Source organism: Eublepharis macularius, chromosome 3, assembly GCF_028583425.1.
Source record: "Eublepharis macularius isolate TG4126 chromosome 3, MPM_Emac_v1.0, whole genome shotgun sequence".
In the NCBI taxonomy this organism is placed as follows: domain Eukaryota; kingdom Metazoa; phylum Chordata; class Lepidosauria; order Squamata; family Eublepharidae; genus Eublepharis; species Eublepharis macularius.
In genome coordinates this window covers 80,047,923-80,073,265 of record NC_072792.1, presented here as the reverse complement: position 1 = coordinate 80,073,265, position 25,343 = coordinate 80,047,923, and the positions used below count along the sequence as shown (strand labels likewise).

General features: G+C 37.9%; 1 protein-coding gene across 1 annotated transcript in view; it reads left to right on the top strand.

The window, feature by feature from the left end:
• Positions 1-25,343, top strand: part of DMD (dystrophin) — a 2,144,806-nt gene that overhangs the window by 1,368,849 nt on the left and 750,614 nt on the right. The gene's annotated exons all lie outside the window — the stretch shown is intronic.

The window sequence follows — 25,343 nt, the reverse complement described above, 5'->3', positions numbered from 1 at the left end:
TCATCTTTGTATTGCTGTTTTATGAGGTCTGAGTCTGTGTTTTTAAAAACCTCTGTTATGATCTTCACTTTCTTTAGGGTGGATTTTGCTTTAATCTTTCCCTTCACACCCTCTGGGTAGTTAGCTGCCACCAGGAATATTAAATTCCAGTATATTTTATTTAAGTTTTCCCTTTGGTAACGTGTTTATGCGTCAGGCTCCTTCGTGGTTCTATGTGGCCCTGAGGATAGGAATGGGAGATAACAATGACTGCTACTCCGGGATATAACAAAACAAAATAAAAGTTTATTTTTTAAGAAGCGTATTGGTTACATAAAAGTAGTTCTTAGTTCTTCTAGTTGCTTCATCCAAACTCATTCACACAGATCTCTTGAAAGGCTTCACACACAGTTAGCCTCTTTCTCTAGGCTCTATATTTCTCTCACAGAGAACTCCTCAGACAGCACACAGCCAGCCTGTTTTCTTTTCACTCTCAATGCTTTCTCTCTCGGGCGCACACACAGTTTGCCTGCTTCAAATAGAGTGAATATATAGTCTCACAGACACATTCAGTTCAGGCTTCCACTCAGGTTGCCTTTCCCTCACAAATACATGAACACACTCAGACTGCACACAGCTCGCCTCTCTTGCCCTAACTGAATCTTTTTCTCTCCCTCAGTAACTGAAAACTGCCTTCACTCCGCCCACTCTCTGTCATCAGCCAATCATATCACTCACTCATCTTTCTCTTTCACCCCCACTCTTCACCTATCTTACCAAACATTTAAAGACACATGCACCCATTTCTTGAAATCATTACAACCTCTTTTACATTTTTGCTTTTAGGATTACTGACTCAGGGTTTTGAATTTTACCTATTTTCTGTTAGCCCTCTTGGGCATTTACTAGAACATAAATAAAGATCTTGAAAATAACATTAAAATAAATAAGGCAGGCTAACAATCCATTGGCCTGTTCACTTCTCTGAACCTGATTTTTGTGAGTGGCTTTTTGGCCCATATCTAAATGAAAGTATTTTAACTAATGAGTTTAAAATTAAGATCTTAGAGTTTTTTTAAGGTACAAAATTTATTTGCTACTTTTGGGGATATTCATCAATGTAATTAAAGATTCTGGATAGCAACTTTTCTACAATAAGGCTTAACAAGCTGTACATGGCCCATGGGTAGGGCTGCCAACCTCTAGGTGGGGTCTGATAGGAATGTGCAGCTGAAATAAAAGTATTTTTCCGATTTCTTAAATGGCATAAATCCTGGTATTTAATGGTATTTGGAGTCCTCCAATACCATTTCAGCTTTCAGGTTTGTGTTTTTCTGGGATTCTAGAATTATTTGGGTTCCATTGTTCCCTATGGGGAATTTTTCCCATGTGAGCTGCTGTAACTGTTTTTCATCTAAATGACACTAAAATTGCAGGAGATCTAATGCTGCCTTGTCTTAAAGTCTTCCCCCACCAGGTTTCAAGCAAATTGTACCAAGGGGTCTATTCATCAGGACCCTGAACAAGATGTTCCCAGCCATCCTACTTTGTTGTTAAGCCTCAGGTTGTTTTTGCTCTTTGCATACTAGGTTGTTAGGAATTTTAATGTGTTAAACTGTTATGCTCATTTTAGTGTTTTTTATTACATTATTAATTTGTTTTATTGTTTCATGCTGTTCAGCCTCAGGTGTTATGGACTTAGGATTGTGGGTTATTGTTTGAGATAGATAACTACAGCTTTTCTCTTTCCATTACTAATTATAAATAGTTGATGAGAACTCTTCCCACCCATCTTTCTAATCTGATGGAGCACAAAAAACCTAACTATGGTTGAGAACTATGCTTTGAAAGATACAGCTGTCATTTTGGGAAATAAATTTTGAGTTGTGGTAAAAGAAACTTCATACAGAGTGCCAAACTTCTAAAAATACTGGAATAAAAATGTAACTAATAAACATAAAATTTTGGAGCTGTAACCTCATACCTAAATGCATGTACATGTGCACCTGAATAGGGACAGTCCCTATCTAAATCACATTTTGGCAATTGTCAAGGAACTAAATGTCATTGATAAGCATGTTTCTCTATTTCACTGAAAAACAGCCAACTGTATATGTGTATGGGGGGAAAGTTCCCTTTCTGTGCTTACTTTCTCCATAGTGATTAGTGAGTATAAAATCCAATTCATTTCTTGCTTTGTCTCCTATCTTTCCCCCTCTTCAGACCAATGGAGACTAAAAATAAATTGAAATTCTTGGTTTGCCCGCTTAAGCTAAACTTACTCAGAAGAACCAAGGACATCCAGCATCCATTTGTCCAAACCGAATGTTCCTTTTGACATCTTGGAACTATTGTAGCAATTGCTTTTTTTCCTTTTTGGAATCTATGCTGCTAATAGTCTTCTTAAGACTCAGGCCATTGCTGGTGGGGGAGATTTCTGACCTCGCTGTTTTGTCTTAGAAGATCTAAGATTTGAAGAAGCCAGAAGTCAAAACAGAACTCTGTATCAGACAAAGACAAGAATTTGTGAAAGGTACACACATTTAAAAGATGGATGTTCAGGCCAGTTGCTCTTATATAAAGCTGAAAACCAATTATAGCTGTTGGTTCGCTGAAAGTACAGTTGATAAACAGTGTTCTAAGAAAAAGCTAATTGTCTACTGGTAAGTTGCATATTAAGTAAGGCATACTCTTGTAGAAGAATTGCTTCTTATGCAGAACTCAGGAAGCTATTTTATATGATTCAAGACATATCCTGTATGATAAGGAATTATACAGGTAGAGTTCTTCTCCATATTGGATGACAATATGTATAACTAATATTGTCCTTTGAAACTATTTTGCATGCAGTTGGTGGCATTGCATTGTTCATCAGGCTGCCGAAGATAAGAATGAGTGATGATGCCCTATATTTTAATGGAAATTTTAGAGAACATCCAGCAGTAGGGTGCATTCTTCAGCAGAGAAAAATGAGCTGACTTGAAGGCAAGAAAAGTCAAGAAAGATAAAGAAATAGGACATCTAGACGAGGCATGGCTTTTTGAAGGATATTATGGTAACACTCATGAACCAACTTAATTTTTTTAAAATACCACTTCATTTAACTTTAAAATACAAGGTCAGGGCACTGTGTTTTTCATAATAATTAGAAATTTGGGATTCTTTTTTATGGGGCAATGACTGAATGTGACAAGGATTTGGTCTGGAACTGAACTCCCTCCTAAATTCAAATTAAAGAGGGGGGGGGAACTGATAAATACTTGTATATTTATCTTGACACGAGGATTTATTTTCTTAAGAAGTCTCAATTTTCAAGTTAGTTTGATTCAGGAATGGTAATATATCTTGTTTTTACACAAAATCTATAAAAACTACATCTCTCATATATCTAGCATCTGAAAATATTTTCCTCTACAGTAAAGTTCAAGAGCTTCCTTCTCACAGAAGACTAATTTGCACATTAGGTGTTAAGTTTGATATTGCCCACCAAAATCCTGAATTGCTGGGGTTATAAAAAGTATGATAGATAGTACCTTAAAAACAAGAAGTCTTTATTTTAATGAGAAAGACGACTGGAATATTCCCCTCTCCATTTTTTTTTTAAAAAAGACGCCCAAACTGAATGAAATCTAGTTTATACAGATGTGAAGTACTTTGAGCCTATTTTCTTAGGGGAAGACTTGACAAATGTATATTTACATTTGTATCAATGCATGTTTAAGTTTATATATTTATTTAGACAGTTATATCCCACTCTGACAATGAAAGCTCAGAGTGGGTAAAGTATGAAAAAAGAACAAGTTCATTATATAAAAAACAGAGCCGAGGCTTGAACATAATAAAGCAATTTCTGATCAGGTGGCTGTTTCCTCTAGCCCGTGCTTTCTCCCACAGAGTGATATCTTTCACACTAAACCACAACTGCACAGATCAGTAGGAGGTGTGCAAAATGAAACAAACAAACCTGAAATACACCCAGAATTCACTGTTTCATTTCATTAAAGTGGCCTCCAAAATGGTGAACCAAATACAGGAAACCAAGTTATAACAGCATGCTCCCACCAAAAAGTTTCTGTTTTTTTCAATTCTTACTGTGCAGCAGCAGCAGCAGGCAGGCAAATACTAGGCCATCAAGGCAGCATCTTGTTTTCCTTAACGGCATTCATAAATAGGATCCCAAGGGGAGAAAGACGTTACATTATACTACCTAATAACTTCATTGGTGGGAAGGGGGAAATATGTGCAGAGCTTAAATGATTAAAATTTGTGTTCTTGCTTGTAGTTACTTTTTAATTAAATCTCAATTCAGAGATCGTTTCATCTAGTTGTGTCTTAATAAATAGACTTATTTGTTATTTTTGCTTATAAGTTCTTGTCCCCCCTTTAAAAAAAAGGTCCAGTGAATTAACAGTCCTCTTATCTTTAGTTTGCAGTTAATTGTTTCTGTCCCTACTAGACCTCAGTGCAGTTTTCTTGTTGTGCAGGAGTTGAAGTTACTTCCATAAGGTATTCACATATTAAACAGATTAGGAAAAGACTGATAAGCCACAGTGTTCTTAATAAAGAAGTAATCAACATTTAGAGCATGTCAGCCATATAAAGTAAAATACTTAAGGGGGCCTGGAGGCTAGCTATGATAGATCCAATTGTCTTCTAGAAATGCCTCCTATGATAAATGAATAAAATGAGTAATATACAGATAACATTTTTGTCCTGTGAAAAATGCTACATGTATTTTCCATTTTTCACCATAGTAGCTATTTGACTATCTACCTGACTGTTTTGAAAATGATGTTTTGGGGGGTATTTTTATTGTTTAGTTTGGGCTGTTCTCTTAAAGATGCTTTCAGGCAATAAGGACCCAGTTTAGGTGGTGTACCTTTTAGTGCAAAGTACTATCAGTAAAACTGTTTCCTATAACATTTTCACAAGCCTCACATATTATTCTTATATAGTTTCTAAAAATGCACTGAAGTGAGGCCTTTGAAAAAGTTGCAGTCATGATCTGAATGACCCTGCCAGAGTTTTGTTTTTAGGAATGTTTTTCAAAGATGTGTATGGTAGATTGTCCACAACAACAACAGCAACAACAATAACAACAACAATAACAGTGTGCTTATATACCACCCTTCTGGATAGATTAGTGCTACACTTACTAAAAATATCACATAAATTATTTTCACATTAAGTGGATCTAAATGATAAAGTTATGATCTCAACTATTTATTAATTAGAGATGGGCATGAACTGAAATACGAACCAAAGTTTGTGACGAACTGGCCAGGTTTGTGGTTCGTGAACCAGCGGTTCATCAGAGCCCATTTCTGACAAACCGCCATGAACTTTAGGCTGGTTCATTTGGTTCATTTTTTGGTTCATCACTGCAGACAGCCTGGCGCCGATCAATCAGTTTCCTAGGCACCAGGGGATAGACTTCCTGTAGACCTTCTGCTGACCTGGAAATGGCCTCCTGTTGGCCTGGAAGTGACCATCTGCTGATGTGGAAGTGACGATTTGCTGACCTGGATGTGACATTTTTACAAACCAAATGAACTGGTTTGTGAATTGGGGCAGGTTCATGAAAGTTCGTGGTTTGTAAAATGTGACAAACCACAAACCGCATGGTTCGGTTTTTTTCCGGTTTGTGCCCATCTCTATTATTAATATATTATTGCATTACTCTACTAAAAGCATAATAATTTTATGGGTTCTTCTTTGGGAGAAAAGGAAAATGGCTAGTATTAAGGCAAATGGCTAGTATTGACTAGAGTCCAAATGGCTGTCTGTAAACCAGGCAGTCCCAGTTCAAATTTTGCTTCTGCCAAACCAGACGACCTTAGACAAGTCCACTGTTGCTCAGTCCCATCCACCCCCTACTTATGGCATGTTTCATCAATGTTGTAACAATTGCTGACATAATGATCATGAAGAGATGAAGGGAAAAGGGCTGTATAAATACTGTTATTAAATATATGTCCCCCTCTCTTAAAACGTGTTCTTGAATTGGAGATGCATTTTCAGATTAAAATATATGCATTTTCACCTAAATATATAGACTAGCAAATGATCCTGTTTTCCTCTGAAATGTTTTTTAAAGGTTTTCCCAGCCTAGCCAGAGGCAGTACACCTGCTACAGTGGACAGTCATCTTCATAGTCTTTAACATGTATCTACTTGCACGAATGTTGCTGAAATTGTATTTTATTTTTTCTTGCTGTTGCAGTCTTGGTGGTGCTTCTCCTTTCATGTTCCAAGAGTTGCTGAACATTAGTCCTTTTATAAAGCTAGTACAGGGATTTTTATTATTTCTTTTTCCAATCAGGCTCTAGGCTGTACACTAAAAAAGCCAAACCTGCTTGGATGCAGCAGATCTGGATGCTTGACAGAGGAGTGGAGAAACCTAGTCTCAGGCTCACATCTTCCTGAAACTATCCTCCTGCTACTATTCATCATTAATACATAAGTCTTGCCTCAGCCTTCTCCAAGTAAAGAGCAAGGTGTACATTCAAAGCATTAAACATGTTAGAGGAGTTCTAAATGAACTTCCAGATTCTATAATGATTTGGTCATTAGAAATGTTTGCTTTCTGTACTTTGAATTGAATTGAATCATGGATCCCTTGCCTTTGCTTTGTTCTGCTCCACTTTTTAATGAGATCTGTTGAATTTATTTGTATAATTTATTTTTTTTGTATTTATTTTCATTTTTATGATTTTAACGGTTATTTATTGTATTTTAAGTTGTGGTTTTTATGATGTTGTGACCCACCCTGAGCCCGCTTGTGGGGAGGGCAGGTTATAAATCCAACAAAATGAATAAATAAGAAATAAGAAATTCCCATTGACAAGAAGATTCCTACTGGACTTGAGAAAGACGCTAGATGAGTAGTGAATTTTAATCTTATTTAGCTATTGAGAGCATCATATCGAGCTAATGTCAAACTCACCCTGGCCAGAGCCCATCACTGACCCCTGACCAACCATCCTGTACTAGTCAGCTGTCACTGTTACCCTTGCTATCTACATGTGTCTGGACTAGACATGAGCATGAAACAGGAGAAAACTGAAATGAGAGTTTTGTGTTTCGTTATGTTTCATGAATTGCAAATCATGCATTTTCACAAAATTGACCCGTTTCATGAATCGACTAATCAGTTTCATGATTCATCAGAACCAGGGGCATTTCAACAGCCCCCTTCACCCAGAGATGCCAAACTTGCAGGGAGACTTCAGGTTCTCCTCCACCCACCCTCATGAACATCTGGGATAATTCTTTATAGATGATGATCATTGATAATGATGATTAGAAATTCTGTAGTTTGAGATAACTGGTTGAGATGCAAAATGCAAATAAGATAATTGTGCTGATATGCCATGTTTTACATGATTCATTTTTGTTTTCAACTTTTCACACTCATAAATGAATTGAGGTAGTCATCCAATTAAATTACTGATATATGATTGTGTGTGCGTGCATATGTGCCATCAAGTTCCCCAACAAGGGACTTTCAAGGCAACTGAGAATCAGAGGTGGTTTTCCAGTGCCTTCCTTGACAGAAACTTCCTTGGTTGTTGCCCATCCAAGTACTGACCCTGCTTAGCTTCTAAGATCTGATGAGATCGGGCTATACCATGCCACTTTCCTTCCCTACTGATATATGTAATTGTAATTATAATTATGGGATGTAGGTAGGAAATAGCCATTCAAATTGGGATTGCAGTATTGAGATTTCATTTTTCTGTTATTTCTCAGATTGATTTAAGCAGTCACATTTTCAAAGGTTCTTGAAATTGGGTTGGATCCTTTGGATCTGTTCTACCAATAGTGGTGCTTTCCTCTAGTGCAAAGAATGTTCTGCTGACACAAGGCTCTTCTGGGTTAGATCCAATGAATCCATTCTACTAACGATGGCATTTTTCTCTTGCATGCACAAGGAGCCTTTTATCAATGTCTCTTGCAAGAAACTGTTGCATGAGTGGAAGGATTTTGTACCAAGGTAAAATGCAATTTTTGTGGAAAAAAGCCATAAGATCCATCAATATCTGCTAACTTATATGATTTAGATTTGGGAGTTCCATGGGAACATTTTAGGGGAACACTGACTTCAGAAATCTTTCTAAGCCAAAGCAATAGTGTTTGTAAAAAAGGGGTGGTGGTGGTGGAATTTCTCAGTTTTTAATAGTGAAATTTGGTTAGAAATTCTATTCATAATTTTATTTGTCATAACTTATTCTGAAACCAATAATTTCCAACACTGTATCAAAATATACTGGCACTAAAGCAGTAGGTCTTCAAAAGGCAATTTCAATTGTCTTTGTTTTCCATAATTTTATTTCTCTACGTATCTTTGCTTGTTAGCTGTATTGGTCATAAAAATGTGCCTGAACCAGCTTATAGAATAATTTATAAAAATAAAAATACATTAATTATTCATGGGCTCTCCACAAATTACGGTTTGTATACATTCAGTAGCTTTTCTTTTCTTTGTCTCCTTGAAGCCTTTTCTAACCTGCTTATTTCTTCCTTTCTAAGCAGTAGTCCTGTAATAACGATCAGGAATGCTAGTTCTACATATTAAGTTAGGTTGAAAACTAATAATTACCAGAGTTCAAAGAATATAGAATTGTGTCACTTTGTATGCCCCAGTGCAGCAATATAGTATAGCTCCTGTTTTTGCTCTCTTTCATCAATACAGAAAAAAAGAGAATCATTTGAGTGACTTAAGCATGGAATCAAATTTTCAGAATCTCTGTCTGATATATTTGTTGCTTTATCGTCTCTTTATCATACATTTAAAAAATACAAACAAGTTGTTTTAGTAGAATGTTCTTTCAGCAAGTGATCTGACAGACATTAAATGTTTGTTTTCATTATTTCATTATGTTGTTACAGGGATTTTCAATAAAAATAAATTATCTTTGAGCGTGCTTGGCTGATGCCATAAAAAGATAAAAGATCAACTTGATTGATAGCTGAAATGCTTCTCATTATACTTAACAATAAAGTATTATATCATTCAGTGACAACAGGAAATGAGATTCATAGAACTATTCAGAAATATATGTATAGGTTAACTATGTGATAAGAGAGAACATGAGAGAGGCTTATTATTTTAAGTCATCATGGCTTTTTTTGGCACCAACTCAGCAGCACAAGAATATATTTCTACATTAATATTTTATGTTTCGTCATATTTTTTTCTGCTTTTTCAACAAGCTGCCAAGAAAAAAGACTTGAAAATAAACTCTACTTTTAGAAAATAGTAAAACAATAAGCAACTTTTAGTAATTAAAAACTAATTTGCTAATCCTGGAAAAATAATTAAATTGGTGTCGATAAGTCAGTTTTCAGCGCCACAAGCATCAGTGTCGTATGTTTGTGCCCATTGAGTGATAAATGGAGGTTTAAAGGCAAAACAGGAGACTTTAAAGAAATTCTTCTCCAAAAGTTGTAGGTAACTGTACTAGTCCAAAACAAAATCCACAAACAAAATTATGTAAAATAGTGCAGGCTTTTAAGTTCTCCAGAAATTGTCATCAGGTTGGATTTTTTTATTAAATCCTCCTGCCCCCAAAAGAAAGGTGGAAAATTGTTTCAGGGCATGAAGGAGAAGGTCATAGGGGGTATGATATCTTTTTCACTTTCCCCCTCCTTCCTGTTCTCCAGGGAAGAAAAAAAAATAAACCATAGGCAGCAAAACAAATGCCTTTCTGATATTTTCCAGACAATCCCAATTTTTCTGAAATTTCAGGGAGATGAATTTAAAAAATTCTGAAATATTAGAAGTATGTTTGCCTTGGTATTTCTAATCTGAAACACAAAAAGAAATTTCAGAAATTGTTTCTGACTGGAAATATCCCAATGCACACACCTTTAGTTAAGACTCGGTTTTCCCCTTTCCTGAAGCACAGACCAGATACTAAGACATATGACATCAAATATGCATACAAAAGTAAAATAAGTATACATTTTCCATTACAAAAAGTTGATCAATTAAGGCAAAATTCTTTTGGTTGCTACATTAGACTTATTACAATATGCCAATTTATAAATACTGCTATAACTAGCTTTAATACTGCTATAACTAGCTTTAATCTGTAGCCAGGACCTGGCTACAGTGATCCATGCAACGGTCACCTCCAGGCTAGATTACTGTAACTCACTCCATGCTGGGCTACCCCTGGGCCTGATCCAGAAACTACAACTGGTCCAGAATGCGGCGGCACAGGTCCTGACTGGTATACCTTACCAGTCACACATCAGACCTGTCCTGCGCCAGCTGCACTGGCTTCCGGTTGAATTCCGAATCAGGTTCAAAGTGTTGGTTCTTACCTTTATATCCCTGAGCGGGTTGGGACCGGCATATCTTTGGGACCCGCCTCTCCCTGTACGTTCCCCGGAGATCGCTTCAATCAGCGAATAAATATTTACTTGTGGTCCCCGGCCCTAAGGAAGCCCGCCTCGCTTCAACCAGGGCCAGGGCCTTTTCAGTCCTGGCCCCAGCCTGGTGGAATGCTCTTTCAATGAAAACCCGGGCCCAGCGGGACATATTATCATTCCGCCGGGCCTGTAAGACAGAGCTGTTCCGCCAGGCATTCGGTGATTGAAGGGGGCGGTGCCATGTCGGCCTCCCACCTTTGGGTTGGGGGAGGGTTCTCCCCACCACTGCACTTTGTTAATTTGTTTTATTGTTTGTATATTGATTTTAGTTCTTGTTTTTATCGATTTTAACTGTTCACCGCCCAGAGCCCCTGGGGATGGGCGGTATATAAATTAATTAAATAAATAAATAAATAAATAAATAAATAAATAAATAAATAAATAAATTGCACCTTCATCAGTTTGATATCAGTGCAATTTGGAGGGCCCAAGTGTACCATAAATTATCAAAATGTACAAAGTACTAATTAATTAAATTTGTATGGCTATTAATTAGAATTGATTTTTAGTATTTAATTTTATTTTAAATACCACAGGTGTAAAGAACAGCAGTAAACCAGTTACTGGACAGATTATAGTACTTTTTATTTAGATGAGAAAGTTTGTGCTTAAAAACTATGGCACTAATAGAACACCTCCTTTATTTTATAACTGGCTGATGCCTCTTTGTTTGGATTAGGGTTGGAAAAAGCCTCATCAGCATTACCCACAATAAGCAGATAGAAGGTCATTGAAACAACAGGAACAAAATCCATATTTCTATTTCAATTCTAAACTAGTCATCTTGAAGATTGCTAAGTAGCTATAAATTTAATCCTAAAACCACTTTCCTGGGACTAAGTCCCATAAACTAACCAAGTAGAATTCTGAGTAGACCTATTTAGAATTGTATCATATGAATTAATTAGACATGCATAGTTTGTACTGTATTCTTAGGTTGCATTCCTAAGAACACTTACTTGGAAGTAAGCCCCATTGAATGAAAAGGAAATTCTGAGTAAACCTGTGTAAGATTACACTGCCATTACAGAAAGTGGTGCTGGAAAATAACCCAGTCATAAGAGAAAGAAAGAAAGAAAGAAAGAAAGAAAGAAAGAAAGAAAGAAAGAAAGAAAGAAAGAAAGAAAGAAAGAAAGAAAGAAAGAAAGAAAGAAAGAAAGAAAGAAAGAAAGAAAGAAAGGGCTTGATTTGTAGGAGAAGAAATAATTAAAGAAGGGGAAGAAAGGATAAACAAGTAAAAGATAACATAGTTTTGCAACAGAAATCCATATTCCTGAATAGTTCAAAAGTCAGTCTTTGGGGGGGGGGTGTTGTTGTTGTTTTTTGCTTGCCTCACTGCTCGAGATAAGGAGAGGAAACCATGCACATTTTTTTCCAGAGTACCAGCATTGTGAAAACAAAGAAAACACAGAGAGAGAGATCATAGGGATGTTGGAGAGAAAGTTGTTTCGGTAAGGACAGCCAAGGCTCAGCTTCTACCTATGCAGTACTACTTATTTCCTCAAAGTAGAGACTAAAGAAGCAAAGCATGGCAAAGAGGAGGCAGATAGGATAGAAGAGTGCCAGTGGAGAAAAGGCTGAAAGCTATGTGTGAAGAAGACAGACCACAGGTCTAGCCAGAAGAGACAATGGAGAGAATCAAAGCAAGAGAAAAAGAGCAACCATAGGCACAGATAATAGACAGAAAGCTTTGTGGTTGGTGTTCTCTTGGGTGCCTGATCTGTTTAGCACTCCAACTGAGGTTGCCTTGGCTGGATTCTGTCCACAGCCCATAAGTTTGACACCCCTGTTCTAATTGTGTCATATGTAATATAGTGCAGGTTAGAATAAGGGCATTGTGTATATGTTTTCATTTTTCTAAAATCTGTCTTTGTACAAATGCAAAAGTATGAATGGAATTGTCCTTTAAAAACCAGTTATGCTCCACTGAGATATATATTTATATGGATTAGAATGCCATCTGTAGTTACAGTACATTAGTTAAATAAAATTATAGGGACTATCAATTCTGTTTCCAGTATAAACTGATCACCATCTGTGATCAGGAAGAATTCCCTCCTTCTACTCTATCTATGCAATGAAACGTAATTAAGTACATTATGGAAGAGTTATATCCCTATAAATCAACCAGTGATGTTTACACTTGGTAACTATTAACTCTGCTGAAATAATTTTTGTTTGTTTTCCACACTGTGGTAAATAGTTCCTATTAAAAGTTATGATTCTGGCAACTTTTCAGCTGTTATAAATGGCTGTAATTTTTTTTTTTAATGCAGCTAATGTGACTCAACGAGCTGTGCAGCTGAGGCAGTTTTTGTACTCTTTCCCTGTGTTCCTTAAGGAATGCCTATATTTCTCAAGGCTTCCATGACACTGTCTTCCCTTGCTGCCTGGCCCAAAGTCACCTGTGGAGTTTCATAACTCATCAAACCTGGGCTTCTCAAGTTCAACATGCTAGTGTTGTGCTATACTGGTACCATCCCATCCCATATTATGTTTATACTGCAGACTGGATTACTAATGTATTGAAGCACTGATTAGGTGTGTATGCTGGAACATGCAATTGCTTCCTGTTGATCATCTGGTCACTACACCTTTAGATCTTGAAGTTGCCAAATAATTGCAGAAACCTGTCTGAATAGTGATTTTATTTTACATGTTTCTGAAGCAGTGTGGAGCCCAAAGAAAGGGAGTGACACACTGTTCCTATGGTAACTGAATGCAAGTGGTAATGCATACATTTGCCTTAATTTAATATTGATACTTAACTGCACTTTTGAAAATTAAAATCTCTTACATGCTGTTTCCATTTTTATGGACGTATTCTCTTTTGGAATTTGAAATTTAAAAAACATGTCAAATGAAGACTTTTATTCTTTTCTAAAGAGGCTTGTTTTCATTCTGTTTTAATGTATTCACCTTATATCTGTTGTACATAAGAATTTCTTGTCAAGAAGCTAAGCCAGAAAGCCTCAGTGCCAGTATGTTTGTGTGATAATAGGAGGGAAACAGTTTCATTTGATTGCTGGTAACTTGCTGAAGTGCAAGGCCTATATAAACTGTTCAAAGCCAGACCAGGAGAATTCTGGACCCAGATGGACGAGAAACAGAAATGCTTTTAATTAAGTATTGTTATATTTTTCTTTCAAGCCCAGTTGTCTGCCCTGAAATTTTCAAGGTTGCTAAAATTAACCATTAAGTTCTTACTGTACTTTAAAACTTACTGTACTGAACCGTTAAGTTAAAGGAAGACAGGTGTTGTTCCACTGTGCAGTAATATCAGCTTTTAAATATTTTCATGGAAACATGTCAGCTCCTGTATATGCAGAAGAATATTTGTAGGTTAGGGCTGTGTGCCTCCTGGTGGGATCTGGCAATCTCCCAAAACTACAGCTCATCTTCCATGGAGGAAATGGCTGCTTGGAGGGTAGATTCTATGGCATTATATCCCAATGAGGTCTCTCCCCTATCCCAACCCCACCCTGCCCAGGCTTTACCCACAAATCTCTAAGAATTTCTCAACCTTGAGTTGGCAGCCCCAGTTATCTAGGAACATATGCTTTCTATAATCTTCTTGTACTTTTAAAGATTTTGGTCTTTCTGTTCATTCTTCTCACTAGAAATCATGATATTGCTTTATATTTTAATATGGAAATGAATACCTGTCTAATTTACCTGATATTTACTTACATAGGTAGTTCATTGTAATTGTTAAGGCAGTATGTTAGTAAATCTACTCTGGTAAATATTTTTCTTATGGTTCATTGGAAAGTTCTTTTACTGTTACAGGCAGAAGAGCCAACGCTCTTCTGCAGAAGAGCCAATGCTCTTTATACATGCTATTAGAAGAAAAATATTGTCACTGCTAGAGTTGTCCTACTTTTCAAAAACTCAAATATGCTAACAAATCCGAGTATCTCAGTATGATAAAATATATTTCTACCTGCTTCAAAGAAACAAGAGAAACTGATTGGGAAGAAATGGGTTTGGCAAATATCCACTTTCGCTATTGGCATACTCAGACTGATTCGGTCAGATTTTAATTGCAAGGTCCATTTGCTGCTGTCTGCGAATTCCTAATGTTTGTGCAAAGGGTGCTAAATCTGAAACCATAAACATGCATATACAAAACTAGATTAATGAATATATGTAAATAAAGAATCTCCTTGGAGAGTAGAAGGGTGACTGAACCTGGCTAATTCAAAATGTCAAATAATCATGTGGCGCCATAAGGACTATTGAATTTATTGTGGCATATGCTTTCATCAGAGAAATAAAGAGTTACATTCAGTTTCTAAACAGAGCTACAAACAGGGTTGAAGGTGGGGTCAAATGTTACAAATTAGGTCAGAAATTCTAGTTTTTCAGTCAAACAATAAAACAATCTACTCGCTATGGATGAAATGCTCTGAACTTCTGATTTTGGCAAAATAGGATGGATCTGAATAGGATTAATAAGCCTACATCTTCTTCCTTATCTGGGCTCTCTCATAAGAACTCATTTTGCAACTAATTAGTTAATCTTCAGTGTGCCTCAGGATTCTTTTGTTATTGTGTCTGCTGCAGAAAAATATAGCTGTTCTTGTGACAGTTGTTTTTTATGGAAGATTCTCAATATAGTTAATCTTGGTGATATCATGTTCAGAATATAACTTACTTGTATTTCTCTTTAAAGGAATAACTTCAAATCTTTAATAACAATAACAGTGTGTTAGTCTGTTGTATCAATGCAGGGTATGTAACAAAAAAAATCAAACTCAGATGTATCTTACTTATCATCCAAGAGCATCATGTCAAGGAAATGACATGATGCCAGTAGTGACTGATACATAGAGTGATACCATCTTAACACCATTTGGAAATGCTTTGCCAGCTACTACAGTAGCTGTAACTACTGTTTTTACTTTGTTCTTTTTGTATTCTACTTATGGGATACCACCTATGCTAAACTGTATTAGTTAATGTGTGGGAGTCACTGATACCTGTGCTTTCCCTCCCAACCCCATCCTTACCACCAGAGCTATCTGCATTTAAAACTTTTGCTTCTTAATGCTTTAATGGAGTTGTCACTATTGCCCATAGACTACCATTCCTTATGCTTTACTGAGCTGTCTTTTCTAGAGGCAGCACTTTTTGACAAAAGGTACTGCTTTCTGAAGTGTCAATTCAGCAAAGGCAAAGGGCTAATGAACTAGCATCAGCAAAGAGGGAACTACTGCAAGGATATTTTAAAAAATGCATACTCTTTTGAAGATTCAAAGTAACAAAAACATTTCAGGTCTCTCACTCTTGTCCCGTGCTGCTTTAAGTTTAAAAAGGTTGAAAGAAACTACTTAAAACCACAAGAAAGTTACTAGCAAATGTTGCAAAATTTATAGTACAACTGAAACATACAGAGCACTCTTCTCTGTGACTCCTTAGCACGTGTTATTTGATAATCTGTAAGTTTTCTTAACATTACATACTTACTTAAAATACAAGTAATAGTAATTTAAAAAATCATATGTGTTACTTTGTGGAAGTTGGAAGTTCATTAAGTGTTTGACAAAAATAAATCTCACATCATAGGAAAATGATCCATCACTGCATGGAGAACAAACAATATTAACTGGAAACCATTATAAAGTCATGGTCATAAGATGTATCTGCTCCACATCAACAGCAGGATCGGCTATCAGCAGCATATTCCCTGGTGGGAATATGCTTTTGTATTAGAGAAAAACTCCTTGCATCAAACGAATGCACCAGTGTTAGCTGACATATGATGAAGCTCAATATCTCTTTTAGAAGTTGATTAAAAATGCTTTGCAGCCCCAACCAGAATGAAGAGACAGACACAGGCTTGGAATTAAAGGGCCGTTTATTAACATGACCATTAACATAAACCACAGCAAGGGCCAACTAAGCAGTACAGGTCAAGCCATGGAGTCATTCCCAGACCTCTGCCTTGACCTGTCTGGGTGAGCCCCACAGCCACGGGTGTAGGCCATCCATTGGAATGGCTGCAATCCAGCCAGCCAGGCAAATAGATCTCCCCATCAAGCACCTAACGCCTCAGCCTTTTGACCAAAAGAAACAGACGCAGTCGAGGACTTCCTGCTTGGGAGGACTTCCTGCTTGGGATCATGGAGATCTGAAGTGTCTCAGGGAGCTGAGCCATCCAGGTTGCTGTTTTTGGGCTAGTGGGGTGCTTTGATCACCCACATCCCCCCAATTTCAGGTAGAAATTGGGCAAGGATGCTCGATAGCCCTAAGAGGGTGTGATCTCGGCAGAGGGGGGGTTCTGAATCAAGGATTCTCCATCTGCTTTGAAGATCCCCTCCCAGAGGGGCGGCTAATATCTCTGCAGCAACCTTTGGAATCATTTAATTGGCATAGGATCTTCGTACCCAAGCTTCAGAAATAGATTTTAACCAGAAGGGAGCCAAAAGAGGCTGTGAGTACAACCCTATGAGAGTGAGAGAGAGTAAAGAGCACTATCTCCCCTAACGGACTTAATTTCTGTTCAAGGACTGAAACGTTTTAAAGTAAAGAGACAAATTCCTAAAGCAAAAGGCATTAAAAAGTGGCCGGGAGTGAAGAAAGTGATTTTAATGACTTAATGAGCTTAAAAAGAGCAAAAAGAACTTTTGTTTTGCATACCTGTGGTTTGGGAGATAACAACGCGAGGGGGGAGTCTGGGAAGAGGCTGGAGGCTGGAACATCATGAGAAGTGAACTGCTTGTAATTGCCTGTAATACAAGTGAGTGGTGGCTAGAAGGGCAGGAAGACGGCAGGAACAGAGGAAGAAAAACAAAGCAGAACAAGAGACCAGAAGAGGAAGTGGAAGTTAGCCATTTTGAGTGTGGGAAGGGCAGAAGGCTTCAGTAAAGAGAAAGTGTACCTGACATTTTAAAGAAGAAGCGGAGTACGCCATTTTGGACAAGGGAAAAATTGAGGGCAATCATAGAGAGTACCATTGAGAAAAAAGGCCCAACATTTTGAAGGTTTGCAAAAGATTAAATGATTTTTCCTCTTTCCCATTTATATTATTGGACTTAACTAATTAAGTAAAATAAAATAGAAAAGACGGAGCTGAGAAAGAGAGCCGATTCGTGGGGTCCCAAGGCAAGTCCAATGGCGGGGGAAAAGGACAAAGAGTGGCAGGCAACGATTGAAAGTTTAGACAAAAAAATAACAGAAGGCAATAAGGAAACAAATGAGACTATACAAAAAACACAAGAAATGGTCCAGGAATTACAGAAGCAAGTGAAAGACTCGCAATTGAATTTAGTTAAAGAGATGAAAGAGGCAATAAAATCAGAGGTTGCAGAATTGGCAAAGAGTATTGATGAAATAAGAACAGAGCTCCAAACTACGAAACAAAAAGTGCAAGAGGTGGAGGAGAAAATGGAGAGTATAAGAGCAGAGGCAGCGGGAGTGAGTGATAGAGTTGTTGTAATGGAATGCAGAGCTATGGAAAAACAGCTTCGTTTTCCAGGTATTCCAGAGGTAATGGCAGGATCTGCATTGAAAGAAGTCACTGAAATAATTGCGGAATTTTTAAGTAAAGAGCAGGAAGAAGTGGCTGCCAACCTAGACATTGCCTACCGAGTTAATTCCATGTATGCAGAGCAAAAAAACTTGCCAAGAGATGTTATTGTCCAGTTAACCACCAAGAGAATGAGGGAGGAGATTATCAGAAAGCATTATGAATCCCCATTGGTACTTGAAGGGAAGCGTGTTCGAATTATGAAGGAGATACCGAGATTGGTCTTGCAAGACCGAAAAAAATACAGAGACCTGACTCAAAAATTAAAAACAATGAACATAAGATACAGATGGGAAATTCCAGAAGGGTTGAGCTTTGAGTTTCAATCAGTGAGGCGAGTCATCAAATCAAGATATGCAATGGATGTGTTTTTGACAGAATTTGAAAAGGACTTACCAAAATCAACTAGACTGTAATTATGGAATACAAATTAATATCATGGAATGTAAATGGACTTAATTCACCTTCAAAGAGAAAAGCAATATTTCATTGGTTGGCCAAACAAAAATTTAATGTGATTTGTCTACAAGAAACCCATATAAGAGAACAGGATGTAAAATATTTACAAAATAAAAAATTAGGGAAGCAATTTGTGGCAACAACTAAGCAAAAGAAAAGAGGGATTTTGTTATATATTAAAGAAGAATTGCAACCGAAATTGATTTTTAATGACAAGGAGGGGAGATATTTGGCTGTGGAATTTGATTGTAATGCCAAAGAAGCCCTGATTGTGGGAATATATGCGCCAAATGGGGCGAAAGAACAATTTTTTGATGAAATTAAGGATCGACTTGGACAGATGACATATGATCAAGTGGTTGTGATGAGGGACTTTAATGGAGTGGTAGATCCACAAGTTGATAAAACAAGGAATTTGATAAGAAACAAAGGAGGTAAGATCCCAAAATCCTTTTTTGAATTTCAAAGACAGGAAGGTTTAGAGGATGTATGGAGGAAACAGAATCTGGGTGCTAAGCAATATACTTCTTTTTCAGCAAGACATCAATCTTTTTCAAGAATTGACATGATTTGGGTATCAAAAGAGCTTGCTGTATGTACAAAAGAAACAGATATTTTGCCAAAAATTAGTTCAGACCATAATCCTGTGTTCTGGAAATTTGGAACGAAAGGGGAAAAAAGGAGATGGAGAATAAATGAGGTTTTGTTAAGTAGTCATGTTAATGTGGATGTTCTTAAGAAAGAGACTAAAAGCTTTATACAGTACAATGTGGATCAAGGAGTGGCAATTTATAAAGTATGGGATGAGTATAAAGATGTGATTCGGGGAGTTCTTATGGACTTAAATGCCAAAGATAAGAAAAACAAAGAGTCGAGGTTGAAAGAAATTCAAGAAAAAAATCAAATTTAAAGAGCAGCAATTAAAGAAAAGACCGGGTAAAAAGAAAATACAACAGGAAATTAAAATACTGCAGGAACAAATAAGAGCAATGGAAAAAAGGAGGTGGAATGGGAGTTGAAAAGGCTGAAACAAAAATCATTTGAAGGAGCTAACAAACCAGGGAAATATTTAGTGTGGCAGTTAAAGAAGAAAAGAGAGAAACAAATAATTAGTAAGATCGTGGAAGACGGGAAAGAACTGTTTGATCAAAATTCAATAGAGAGGGCTTTTTAAAGTATTATGCAAAGTTGTATCAGAAGAAACTAATTGATAAGAATTCAATAGAGGATTATTTTCATGAGTTGACTTTACCAATGGTGCCCAAGAAATTGAGAGATAAATTAAATGCTGAAATAACGTTAGAAATTGTGGAAGCGATACAAGCTACAAAGATGGGAAAGGCGCCAGGACCAGATGGCCTTACAGCTAAATTTTATAAAGTAATGGCAGAAGATTTGAAAGAGTTGCTGCAAAAAGTGATGAATTCAATTTTAAAAGGTGATGATCTGCCGGAAACGTGGAATGAAGCTAATATTACATTAATACCAAAAGAAACACAAGATTTAACCAATGTAAAAAATTATAGACCAATGTCTTTAACAAACAATGACTACAAGATTTTTGCGAAAATATTGGCTGAAAGGCTGAAGGCCTGGCTGGTGGAGTTTGTAGGGGAGGAGCAGGCAGGCTTTCTACCAGATAGGCAGGTAAAAGACAACCTGAGGACGGTATTGAATGCGATAGAATATTATGATAAAAATCCAGGAAAACAAGTTGGTTTCTTCTTTGTGGATGCTGAAAAAGCGTTTGACAATTTGAACTGGAATTTTATGTTTGCAATGATGGAAAAAGTACAGCTGGGTAAGATGTTTATTCAAGCAGTTAAGGCGATATATAAGAATCAATCTGCAGCCATAGTTGTCAACCAAGAAATAACAAAAAAGCTGGGCATAAGAAAGGGAACAAGACAAGGATGTCCACTCTCTCCACTGTTATTCGTGATGGTGTTGGAAATTTTACTTAGACAAATACGAGAAGACGATGAAATTAAAGGTTTGAAGATTAAAGGATATACATACAAAGTGAGGGCCTTTGCAGACGATGTGATGGTGATAGTGGAGGACCCTCTACAAAATATGCCAAGGTTAATGGAGAAGATAAAAGAGTTTGGAGATCTGGCAGGATTTTATATAAATAGAAAGAAATCTAAACTGCTTTGTAAGAATATGTCTAAGCAAGAACAACAAGAGTTAATGAGGATAACAGATTGTGAAGTGGTTCATAAAATAAGATATTTAGGTATTGAGTTGACTGCAAAAAATATTGATCTATTTAAAAACAATTATGATAAGCTTTGGCACCAAACAGACAGAGACATGACGGTGTGAAATAAGTTAAATCTATCGTGGTTGGGTCGTATTGCTGCAATTAAGATGAATGTGTTACCAAGAATAATGTTTTTAATGCAGACAATTCCAATTGTGATAGATAATAAGCAATTTGAAAAATGGCAAAGAAAAATTTTAACCTTTGTGTGGGCAGGACAAAAGCCTAGAGTGAAGATGAAGGTGTTATATGATGCAAAGGAAAGAGGAGGACTCCAGTTACCAAACTTGAAACTATATCATGAAGCCATATGCTTAGTTTGGGTGAGGGATTGGATGTTGTTAGAAAATAATAAATTATTGATATTGGAAGGGTACAATAAAACCTTTGGATGGCATGCATATTTATGGTATGGAAAGAATAAGGCTGATGTGATGTTTTTGCATCACTTTGTGAGGCGGAGTCTATTTGCAGTATGGACTACAAGCGATATTTGAATGAAAGAACACCAATGTGGATTGTACCTGCAGAGGTTGTGAATCCAAAAACTGACTATGAAGGAGCAGAGTGGATGACATATCAGAACATTCTTAGAGTGGATCAGAATTTATACAATATTAAAAATAATGATGAATTGCCATTTCGATATGGGTGGTTTCAATATATGCAGATAAAAGTTTTGTATGACACTGATCGGAGGAAAGTAGGGTTTAGAGTGGAAAATTCAGAATTGGAACAATGTCTACTGCAGGGGGGGAGGAATTGATATCTAAAGTGTATAAGATTTTGTTGAAATGGTTTACAGAAGATGAGATAGTTAAAGTTCAAATGGTAAAGTGGGCAATAAATTGTAATAAAGATATATTGATGGAAGCTTGGGAGAAATTGTGGAAAAATACTATAAAGATATCAACATGTACCACGATAAGAGAAAATGTGTATAAAATGATTTATAGATGGTATCTCACGCCAAAAAAGCTAGCCAATGGAAATAGTCAGATGTCAGATAAATGTTGGAAATGTGGAAAGCATGAGGGTTCTTTTTATCATATGTGGTGGACATGTGAAAAAGCTAAGCATTTCTGGGGGGAAATAGTAGACGCTATGTCAGAGATATTGAAGAAAAAAGTTGTTAGAAACCCAGAATTGTTATTGTTATGTATGAACCTAGAAGACTTTGACAAAATGGACAGAATAATGGTATTTTATATGACTACGGCGGCTAGGATAATTGATGCACAGCTGTGGAAGACAAAAGAGATACCATCGGTGGAAGATTGGATTTTAAAAACATTGAGCTTGGCTGAAATGGATAAACTAATGAGGAAACTTCGAGAGGAAGATATGGAAGAGTATGTAACAAGTTGGGAGAAATTCAAGAATTACATAGAAAAAAAGTGGGACATTAAAGGGGAGGTGTGGTCTTTGGATACTTTCTGAGGGGAGGATAGTGTTCTGTTACTTTGAATTAATATAGAGGTAGTAATCATTATATTATATTAGAGGTAAAAAATCTAGTTTGTGATAATATACCATTTTATTGATATATGTAGGTACAATATATTATAATTTACTAGGTTATAACGTCATGAATTGGATAAAAATATTAATAATTTTGAACATTATAGATATGATAGATATATGTAATAGTGCTATCTAAAGATATGCAATGGTATAAAATATATTACTATGACCCATTCTTAGAATGTGGTATATAGCTATTAATATAGGGGACATATTATATTGTAGGTTATTGGATATTATGGATAGATAGTACTAAAGGATATGGAATGTTAGATAATGGTATTTATCATTAGGTAGGTATTATTATATTATATATATTTTAGCTTGGTTAAGGTTTTATTTAAGAGGTAATAGAGGGAATGGAAAACTGTCGGAAGTCAACAGAAAAGGGGGAGGAAAGGGTGGGGGGGTATTACAATATGATGGAAAGTTAACTGTGTATGTTTTTATATTTGTATAATGAGCCATCCAATATATTTTTTTAAAACAAAAAACAAAAAAACAGACGCGGTCGCAAATTTGGCAAGCTGAGAATGAAATATGACATTTTTCCCATGAGAAAGTGGTGACGAAACAGGAAAGTAGCTAGCGTCCTGTCAGGAATTTGGGACTCTTGGGAGGGGACTCCCACATTGAAACTGCACAGTGGGGTCCCCCTTATAACTAGAATACATATTCATTCAGGAGGTGACCACCTTTAGAGAGCTATGTCCTGCTGTACCTGTGAATTAGAAGAAACTAGAATGAAATAACTTCAGTTTAATCTGACTGTTTATATGCCACAGAGGAAGAGTATTATTCACCTCCACCACCCCTCTCCAGAATTGTATATGAACTGCAGGTCCTTTGGATGTACCATTGTGTACTTATTGAATTTTGTATACCCTATATCATTGTTTATTTAGGATTGAGCTATAGACGTCAGTATTAAGTGTACTATCTCTTTAAATGAGCTCTACTTATTATGACATGTGAAAAATATTTATGAATTTGTTCTTACCTGCTTATTTCCTGTAAAGATGCTGAAATGTATTTCTGTACTTGAACATACTTGTTTGCACTTGCGCTGTAGTAGAATCATTAACATTTGTTATGAGAAAGTTGATGTTTATTGTGTTAATTATGGGGATTAAGATCTTTGTTAGCTGCTGTTAACCCATAATTGCCCTGTTTACTAGTGAAGTGTTAGTACAAGGTAGGCAAAAAAAAAAAAACCCTTCCCAAAGCCAATCAGGGAAAAGGGTAAAAAATTCCTACCTGGCTCTGGAAATAGCAGCCGGCTAGTCCAGCACTAAAACAGGGTGAGGTGGGTGGGCTGAGCGCACAAAGCAACTGAAGGCCGGGGAAAGTGGAGCCACCTGCAAACAGCACTTGGCTCCACCCACGGCCAAAGCCCCGGATGCCCGGGAAGGGAGCCTGTCTCTCCCTCTGGGCGGGGCTGCAAAGGATGGCTCCCGGCATGACAGCTATGCTGCTGCCAGGTAAGCCGAATTCCTGTACATCAGTCCATGTGTGTGCAGCATCTGAATGTTAGAAGTGTTGATTAGGACCAGAGCTTATCAGACAAATCTTCCTTGACTACAGGACAGTGACTAGGATTATAACATGCTGTGTAGGTCATCTGCACAATGCCTATGACTATTGTGTCAACATTCTCTAGTGTATAATTCAGATCTTGTTTTTGAAACCCCAGCCGGAAGGAAGAGACAGACACAGGCTTGGAATAAAGGGCCGTTTATTAAAATGACCATAAATGTAATGCACGGCAAGAGCTAACTAAGCGGTACAGGTCAAGCCCTGGGGTCATACCACTGACCACCACCTTGCCTGTCTGGGTGAGCCCCACTGCCCCGGGTATAGGCCATCTCATGAATGGCTGGAACCTGGCAGCCAGGCCTTGGATCCCCCCTCAAGCACCCTTTACGCCCCAGCCGACTAGCATGAGGTTAGGCCTTGCTCCTGGGGATCCCCTCAGGCGCCTGCCCTCCTAGCAAAGAGCCATCAAAAGCATCCCGCCGTCCTGGCAGACCCTGCACCCCACGCATGGGGAAATGCCACAGGGGCTCACCGGCCTGCACCCTATTCCCAAAATCTCCTGCCAACTATTAACTAAACAGCACAACCCAACAATAACTCAACCACTGCCATTAGTGCAAGGTAGGTGAACCCCCCCCCCTTCCCAACAGCCAATCAGGGAAAAGAGGGAAAAATTCCTACCTGGCTCTGAGCCCAGCAGCCGGCTAGTCCTGCACTAAAAACAGGGTGAGGTGGGTGGGCCGAGCGATCGAAGAGACTGGAGCTGGGGAAGGGCGGAGCAGCCAGCAAACGGCTCCTGGCTCTGCCCCCCCAGCAAAGCCACAGATGCCCGGGAAGGGAGACTGTCTCCATTCCACTGGGCGGGGCTTCAAAGGGCGGCTCCCAGCTTCAGCAGCATTCTGCCGCGCTGGGAGAGCCGCATTGAAACCCCAGCTGGAAGGAAGAGACAGACACAGGCTTGGAATAAAGGGCCATTTATTAAAATGACCATAAATGTAATGCACGGCAAGAGCTAACTAAGCGGTACAGGTCAAGCCCTGGGGTCATACCACTGACCACCGCCTTGCCTGTCTGGGCAAGCCCCACTGTCCCGGGTATAGGCCATCTCATGAATGGCTGGAACCCGGCAGCCAGGCCTTGGATCCCCCCTCAAGCACCCTTTACACCCCAGCTGACTAGCATGAGGTTAGGCCTTGCTCCTGGGGATCCCCTCAGGTGCCTGTCCTCCTAGCAAAGAGCCATCAAAAGCATTCCGCCGTCCTGGCAGACCCTGCACCCCACGCATGGAGAAATGCCACAGGGGCTCACCGGCCCGCACCCTATTCCCAAAATCTCCTGCCACTGCAAGGGTCAAGCCTCTGCCCCGGATGCCCGGGAAGGGAGACTGTCTCCATTCCACCAGGCGGGGCTTCAAAGGGCAGCTCCCAGCTTCAGCGGCATTCGGCCGCACTGAGAGAGCCGCATTCTTTAAAGAAAAGGATGGCACTATGCAGAAAAAGATTTTATTCAATGGAACTTATAAAATAGCCTTTTTGTATTGATATGTTTGAGATTTAAGGTAGGAAAAATGTTCTATATTATGCCCCAGTCTCCTTTACAGAGACCTGGT